Genomic DNA, 8,936 nt, shown 5'->3' with positions numbered 1-8,936 from the left:
GTTTATTTAAATCAGCTAATGCAAAAGTTAGGAAATGCACCAGCTAACGAAGTGTGTTACAGCTGGCCTTATGCTGGGAAAACAAGCACGGTTTGAAATACTTCGCTGCCGGTTTACAGGCTCTGAGTATCAACAGCTGGCAGTATTCTCAATCAGGACAGTCAATCAACATTTTCAGCGGCAAAATATTGATGTAAAATAGCAAGTTACTGGTATTTATCAGTCAGACATGAACATTTTCTCTTGAGCCAGTGTGTTTAAAGCAGACGCGTTTTCAATATACCCCCCTGTACGTGTGAGTAAGTGAAGAGTGGTAGGCTACATTTTGTACCCCATATGAAAAGTGATCCTATTTTCTGGAAGAGAGCAAAAGAGTGCGGGGGGAAAAAGAATATCATTATGGAAACACCTGACTTCAGTCTGAGTGCATTTCTCTCCTGCTGTTATTTCTGCATAGTCATATTTTGAACTGGATATAAGGGGGTAGATTTCATATTGACTTGCTTATTATGCTCATTCAATTTGCAGTGATCAAAAGTGTTACTGAAATGGAAGGATGTGCTGTAGGCTTGGGTGACTGCATAGATGCTAGGCTGGCAGCTCCAATAAAGCCTGAGGGGGCTCAAGTCTACCTGGAAGTGTCTGGGAGATGATGTGATTGTTGCTGATGATATGGGGTAATGGATGTGTATAGCTTTCAATCTACTGGCAGTCTCTCCTACTCCTCTGCCTGTAGCCGAGGATCTCATTTTGTAAACACCTCCACGAAGTTAGTCCGAGAGCCTCGGCGTCTCACTACATCCATCTGACTAAATAGCACTCCCACAATGCTTTGGGTGTGTGTTTTTATAATGAGAGCTTCTTTTGCTGATCCCAGACCACCTTTTGGCATTTCTGCCACAGTTACTTTGTGTTTGATAATAAATAGCTCCAGTGAAGTTGCTTTATATTCTTAGAGCAAACAAGCCTCCAGACTGTATACAGCTGATGATCGATTGGCCAACAGTCTAGTAGTTTGCAAATGTACAGTATTCAAATGAATGAGACTGTGCAACAGCCTGAAGCTAAACTGAGGTAATGATTTATGTCTACTGGCACATCGACTACAGATAAGTACAGCCCATTTCTCACTTTTCCATAACGTTGCCTACTTTGATTCTTTTCTACTTGATGCACCAGTTTATGATAGGTAGAATAGGTAGATGTTGTGTTGTATGCAGTAAAATGATAAAACTCTGAATATGAGTCTTAACACTTTTAAAGGACAGAAGGTAAAGGGCTGATATTTGATGGCAGTTTCTACATTACAGTAAAATATTCTGTTCTCTCTCTTGCACTGTAAAATACAAAGAAAAGCCATAGCAATAATTGAAGCTATACTGTATGTAACTCTGTGCTCACCTTCACATAAATTCCATAGGATTTGTAGGGTCAAAAACAATTCAACATGATGCTTCAGGGTTCAACATAAATGTTGACTTTCTGTCAAGTGGGTCAGAAATCTACATCTACAAGTCAGTTTTTTTCTTTTCCCCACACGAATTGTTTTATTTAGTAGTGATTACAAAATAACAAATCAATTTGGAATAAAAATTGCAGTTTTACAATTACTTAACGTGCCTCGAGTATCACCAAGGAGGGATTGTTAGCAGCCCCCTTAGCTGCCATCCAAGCAAGATGCTCTTGGCTCTTCGTACGGCACTCCACAATGTAATTTGGAAAAGCTGGTGTTCCTTTAATAAAAAAGAAACCAGTTTTATCCACCTTTCTCTCAAACTTGTGGCAAACTACACAATACATAGTTGGAATTTTTGGAACTCCTGTTTGCAGGATAATTGAAGTGCTTGCTTGTGCTTCAGCTAATAACTGTCTTTACCTGTAGCCATTTTCTTGTGAGTGCCCATGGGAATGGCCAGTGCGCACGCATGGAAGTGAGATGGTTCACTCCATTATCAGATTCCATATCTGATTGGGCAAGTGAGTTGCTAGATTTACTAGCTCAATGTGGCATTTTACTTGCCCCAGGCAATTGGACAGTCCTTATTGTTGAGTCCTATGCTTGTTAAGATATTAATGCTATGAAGATTCACATTTATACCTGGAAACCTGGAATCAGTTAAATGAAAAAATGTTGCCAGAAAATTTGATCAGCCATTAGCAATAAAAGTATAAATCGTACTAGGACATCTGTCTCTGCCAGTCTGTGTGTAATGATAGCTCACCAGCCCAAGTAGTGACTCAACAGTAAAATCTAGGGGCTGTCAGATATCTTTATCTTTGGTAATGTCATCATTTATAAGTGGACAACCACTTCTGACAGTCTTTAAGGTTACTTCTGACCACAACTGACGAATAAAGTTAAGTACCGCTGCTATCATAGAGATGTTGTAAAGTGTTCAGGTCACTTTAGCAAAACTACGCAGCTCCTCGGAGGGTGAAGACTGTGACATGGTCTGCCTCTGAGAGTCTACATCGAAGCAGGCTCGTGAATTTATTCATCAGTGTGTCTTTCCTGTGATGTACAGTGCTGTGAAAAACACTCTGCCCTCAGGGACAATAAAGTCTAACTAACTAACTTTTCACAGGCTGTGCTGCTACATGCAACAGTAGTATGCATTAGTACTCGGTTTTCAAGTTGCAGTGCTTCTGAAACATTGTTTCCCATTTACTTGTCCTCCATTTTCAAATATTGTGGTTAATACATTGCAACATTGTTCAGTGTCAAAGTAATAGCTAACTGCTACATAACTGTAATCTGTGATAGCTTTATGTTGACGATGTGTTCTCTAAAATGTGACAGAAGTTGCCTGTATGCCACTGTCATTTTAATAGTATCATTAGACCAGCATCTTGCAGGACTTTGTATAAACAAGTGAATAATTACAAACTAGTACTGCTACATTTGATTCATGTGCTCAGTCAGCAAACAGAAATTTTGTTCTGCAGACCACAGCTGAGTATATAATTGGGATTTTATAGTGTTTTGAGAGTTGAAAGAGACACACACAGAGAAAGAGGAGGAGTGAGAGTTGAGAGCTGGTGCTGTTGAAACCTGTTATTTAATTGAGTGTGTGTGTGTGTGTGTGTGTGTGTGTGTGTGTGTGTGTGTGTGTGTGTGTGTGTGTGTGTGTGTGTGTGATATAGAGTGTACAGTGTTGTTGGCCTGAAGAGCTGGTGACCTTCGCCGGTGACACCAGTGATCAGGTGAAACTCTTCAGCCAAAATGGGGATAAGAGCGCTGTCCACATCTGTCCCTGCACCGCTCCCCTCCACCCAACTAATGGAGACTAGAGTAGCAATAAATTGATTTTTCTCATTACAGTTTCATAATGCACTTCACTTGTAGCACAGGCTGTGCATTGTGATTGTAAACAAACACTGTTCATGCAGTAATGGCTTATAGCAGGGTACCAATTATTTCTGTTAATGTCTGGAGCACATATCTCTTCTGTTTGCCACAGCCCCCCAGTACTGGTACTTCTGCCTTGTTTTTCTCGGGATTTCACCCTGTACATGTGATCATTTTTTTTATAACTTGTTGTTAAACCTTTACTATTATGGTATTATCAGTCATACTAATCCTATTATGCCATTAGTTAGCATAAATAGTTAATTCCTATTTCATGCTACCTGATGAAAGGCTTTTTCCAGTTTACAGCTTTTGTATATGGTATACATGGTTAAAGATATTTTGGTATTTTGTATTTCAGTTCCTGAGCTACTGACACTGAGACATGAAGATCAAAGTATTGCATTGTTTCATACAGGTGTCTTCATTTATTTTGGCTGATTAGCTTTCTACTGAGGACTGTGTTTTCATTAAAATGTTTGGGCTTAGTTACACACCCTCATATTTCTTTCTTTGCTTTGCATGGAGTTCAACTTTGGTGAACTTTGATCGGCGAAGCTGCACCCTCAACTAATAACAATGACGTGTGTGTGTTAGCAGGCAAAGGCCACTTTCCTGCATTTGCGTGTGTGACTGTGCCCTTATTCTTATTTTCTTATTTTAGCTTTGTTGCAGCTGCCGAGGCAAGGCAAATAAAACCTTTATCATTGGTACTGGTAGAAACACTCAGGTGATGTCATGTAATTCGCACCTGAGGTCCGCTTACCCATAACCTGAGCAGAGGTCTTATTATCCACAATAAAACAGCTGTGTGGGTGTGTAGGGCCTTGAAATGATTACAGCGTCGCTATAGTACATAAATAGACCTTTTTCTCAGCAGCCATTCTGACATGAAATAGTAAGGTAAACAGGTGTTAACCAGTGATGCCGATTAAAGTTCTGCTTCATTCAGATCAAACAGTCAGGGTGCTGCTATTGTGCATGTTGGTTCACCGGCAAGTCTACACAAAAAAGTATGTGACCTTAACTGGTATCATGGTAACACCTGTGTTTACCCCACCATTTTATATCAATATGCCTGCAGTATTTTGTGTCATTACATGTGCTATTAAAAATAGTAATGATGACTTATTATGAATATTCTGTCAGAAAAACATTGGTAATCCTCAGACATCAAGTGAACTGCAAACATAATCAGTAAAATAGGAAATAAGACAACATAGGTATCTGTAAATAATGTGAAACAATAACTACGTACAATATGTGGAAATTAATTTGTGAGGATAGCCAAATATTTTTGTCAATTTATTAATAACATTTATTTATTAAAGTATATTTCTGTGCCCACATTTAGTTTAATATATTCTGAAGTTAAATAGCGTATTAATGATTAGTAATGATGATTAATGTGATATATAGTTCTGATAACATTCAAAAAAATTAAATGTGTTCAAATGATGAACAAAGATGAACAACTGGATCTGGAAGCTACCAATTAGAAACTGTAAGCACCCAAACCACCCAAATGCATCAGGTAAAAAAAGCTATTAAGTAAAAATGATTTTGTTAAACCAGCACTGTAAGATTTTATCTTTGTCTGCCTCAGCTTGTCCAGACTGTTCCGAACATGCACCAGCTTTTTTAATACGTGTCCACCGCATATTAATATTAATGCCACAGTTTTACGTAACGTTTTTTGTCTATAATTCAAAAGTGTGATCCCATTAACAAGGTTTTACCATTTCCAGTTCCAGCTGTTGAGGGGCAAAAAAGTTGTTTAGTATGAAGGCGGACAAGGGATTGATGAGTATGGAGACAAAAGAAAAGCTGAGCACACGGTAGCAATTTGGGTGGGTCTCAGAGATGGAGGAAAGCCTCAGGCTGGAGCCACGCTGCCACCAGAATACCGTATAAGCATGACACTGTTGCTTTTTTTAGCACCTGCATTCCAGTTCGCAATGCTCTATTAGACAAAATGTCCATCTGCCAATATATTCAGAATGCACTATGGAGGTTATTAACATGCCCTTGGCAAAAAAGGGTTTAGCTCTGTGGGGCAAGCATCTCCATAAATCCTGGCAGAGGCAGTTTTATTACAGGTTGTAAATAGAAGCCCCTGCCATATTTTATGACAGCCATCACTAACTCATTCTGATTCTTATTACCTCTCTGTTCTTTGACTTGCGGGACCATTCACAGACACATTCTGTGCACAAGTTTATGCGGTATAAAGGATTGATTGTAAAGGAATTCATTCCTGATGTAATTGCACCTTCAGCTTGCGCCACACTTTTGACTTCAATTGCTGTTTTCATGTACATTATAACAAGCCCAGCCTGTTTCTGAATGGTTACATATAAAATTTACATATGGATGCCTGTACCAGCAGTTTGATTGAAGAGCTGTTAAGTACGGCATTTTATGGAGGTGCAGAGCACAATACATTTTTGATTAGTTTACAAATTACATCATCCACATTGCATTGGTAAGAAGCACATTTCCTCTTTAGAAATTCAGTGAGTCTAACAGATTTAATAGAAATTTTATATAAGATCTCCAGGGCTGGACATTAACCATGGCCCTTTGGTCTGCGGCCACAAATATTCAAAGTTTTATCCCCATACTGCAAGCCTTCACCAACCCAACATTACAGTTCCACAAACATCTAGATTCTTTCACACCTGTTAGTTCAACACTCAAACAGTGAATGGTAATGATTGCCTGGTGGCTATTGATATGTCTGGGTTTCTAAAGTTTAAGTTTACTAGTGAAGAGGAACAATGTCGGTCGTGGAACAACAGACCAGCTTTTCACTCTCGCAAGGATCCTGGAGGGGGTCTGGGAGTATGCCTATCCAGTCCACGTTTTTGTGGATTTGGAGAAGGCATATGACCGGGTTCCATGGGAGACATTGTGGGAGGTGCTGCAGGAGTATGGGGTGAGGGGGTCACTGCTCAGGGCCATCCGATCTTTGTATGCCCAAAGCGGGAGCTGTGTCCTGGTCCTCGGTGGTAAGTCGGACTCTTTTCCGGTGTTAGTTGGCCTCCGTCACCAATTCTGTTTGTGACTTTCATGGACAGAATATCGAGGCACAGTCATTGGGGGGAAGGCATACAGTTTGGTGGCCTGAGGACTGCAAAGTTGCTTTTTGCAGATGATGTGGTTCTGATGGCTTCATTGGTCTCTGACCTCCATGAGTCCTTACCCCAAGTGAGGGAGTTCAAGTATCTCTGGGTCTTGTTCTCGAGTGAGTGGACAATGGAGCGTGAGATGGACCGGAGAATCGAAGCAGCAGGACAGGTACTGCATTCGCTTTACTGCACTGTTGTAACGAAAAGAGAGCTTAGCCAGAAGGCGAAGCTCACGATCGACTGGTCAGTCTTCGTTCGTACTCTTACCTGTGGTCATGACAAAAAGTATGAGATTGCAGATACAAGCGGCCGAAATGGGTTTTCTCAGGAGGGTGGCTGGCATCTCCCCTAGGGATAGGGTGAGAAGCTCAGTCATCCATGAAGAACTCGGAGTAGAGCCGCTGCTCCTTTGCATAGAAAGGAGCCAATTGAGGTGGTTCAGGCATCTTGTAAGGATGCCACCTGGTTGCTCCCCTAGGGAGGTGTTCCAGGCACATTCAGCTGGGAGGAGGCCACGGTGCAGACTGAGGACTAGGTGAAGGATTATATCTCTACCCTGGCCTGGGAATACCTTGGGATCCCCCAGTCAGACCTGGCTAATGTAGCTGGACAATGGGATGTCTTTGGTCTCTTGCTGGAACTGTTACCTGCACGACCCAGTTTTAGGTAAGCGGTTGAAGATGGATGGATGGATGGATGATTACTAGCGCCAATTCAAACTCCTAATGTAAACCTTACAGAACAACCAGAAAAAAGAAGAAGAAACAGTTGTTTATTTAATTTTAGGGATGTTCTGATACTGATACCAGCAAGAAGTACTGCTCCAATACTGTGCTCATGTACTACTCCAATAACACCACACCTGATACACATCATCAAAAGTAGCTGCTTCAACACAAACAATTTGATAAAACATATGAACAACCAACAAGATGCAGAGTTTAAGGAATTTGCAAATGCTTACCCTCTTTCCTTTGCACTGTCATTATCAGTGAGAGACTCATCCTGAACGTCATCCACTTATGACTGCAGCAACATGCTGTAATATACTGTCCAACTTAAACTGCCGGGGGAAATAAGCTTCAGCCTGCATCTCTCTTTGGTAATGGTATGTAAAATTCTTTAACAGTCCATGTGAAACTGAAACAAACTCACAAAGTGCCACTGTAGACCACAGCTGCTGTCCAGTAAGTCCCACCGGGCATAAACTAGTTGAATGCCTTGGCTAATTAATCCAAAGATGAAGGGAAAAAAAACACTGCTGCCACAAGTCTGTAACCCTCTTTTCTTGGTTGTTAGCATTTTACAGTCCTTCTGGCTGTGGGTAATAAACAGGCTTCAGTTTCTCTTTGCGTACTTTTCTTTATTCTCCTGCTAATTCTCACCAAAACAGCATGAAGGTACAGTACACCTGACTCGACTCTTTTGGGTTCACAGCAGGTTAAACCCTCTACTGTTACACTCATACTAGTCCCTCCTAAACAATAGCAAGTAGGAACTAATCAGCTCATAGGCAAGAGGGGGACACAGAGAAGCAACTTAAATACTATACACGTAAATCCATAATTAAAATAATAGTTAAAGTGCTGTAAATGAAATAATTATTGTATGGAACAGTAAACTATAATGTACACAGTACACTGCACAACCTAATAAGGACCACAAAATTTATACAGTAACTTGTATGTATGTGTACAGTAACCACAGTTATACTAGCAGTGGGGAAAAAAACAGCAACATTTTGTTAAATTTTAAAAGTGAGGAACATCTCATGAAAATAAACTGTTTTTAAAGTCATTGTAGGATTTGCAGATGTGATCAGTGACATTAAATACTCATACCAGTACAGTACCCAAATGTTAGTACTTGTACTTTTACTCTGGCTGAAAAAAAAGTGGTATCGGTATATCCTTATTTAATTTTGTATATAAGAATTGGCATGACCTATAATCTAACTACAATATTTTTCATGATAGACTTTGCTATACAAACTGATTTCCAGTTTTCACAGTGATCATTTAGAGCAGTCAGGCACGTGTGTACATTGCAATCATATTTACTAAACGATTTAGGCAGGCACTGCTCTTTTCCAGTCTGGCTTGTTTACTTATTTGAATTGGCTGACAAAGCAGTAATCTGCTTATGATCTTTAACATTTGTTTGCCAGGGGCTATACTGGGTGTAGTGCTCTATTCAAGTATGTCGCTTTGTTGACTATAATCTATAAATTTTTTTGTGAAAAGTGAAATATAAACACAAACACACAGACTGGCGTGGCTGTTCTAGCTGTGGTGTGTTTGCTGTGCTAATATTGGTAAAAATTCAGGGAAAAGAGAGCATTCAACTGCTAATAAAAGAGAGGTTCCATCGCTGATTATTTGGTTGAAAGTTGCCTGGCTCTGATTCTGGTAAATTATAATTAGAACGTTAATCATTACCCAGAGATTAGCATAGCA

Source organism: Lutjanus erythropterus, chromosome 4 (genome assembly GCF_056507025.1).
Source record: "Lutjanus erythropterus isolate fLutEry1 chromosome 4, fLutEry1.hap2, whole genome shotgun sequence".
NCBI classification, from domain to species: domain Eukaryota; kingdom Metazoa; phylum Chordata; class Actinopteri; order Lutjaniformes; family Lutjanidae; genus Lutjanus; species Lutjanus erythropterus.
This window is presented reverse-complemented; position numbering follows the sequence as displayed.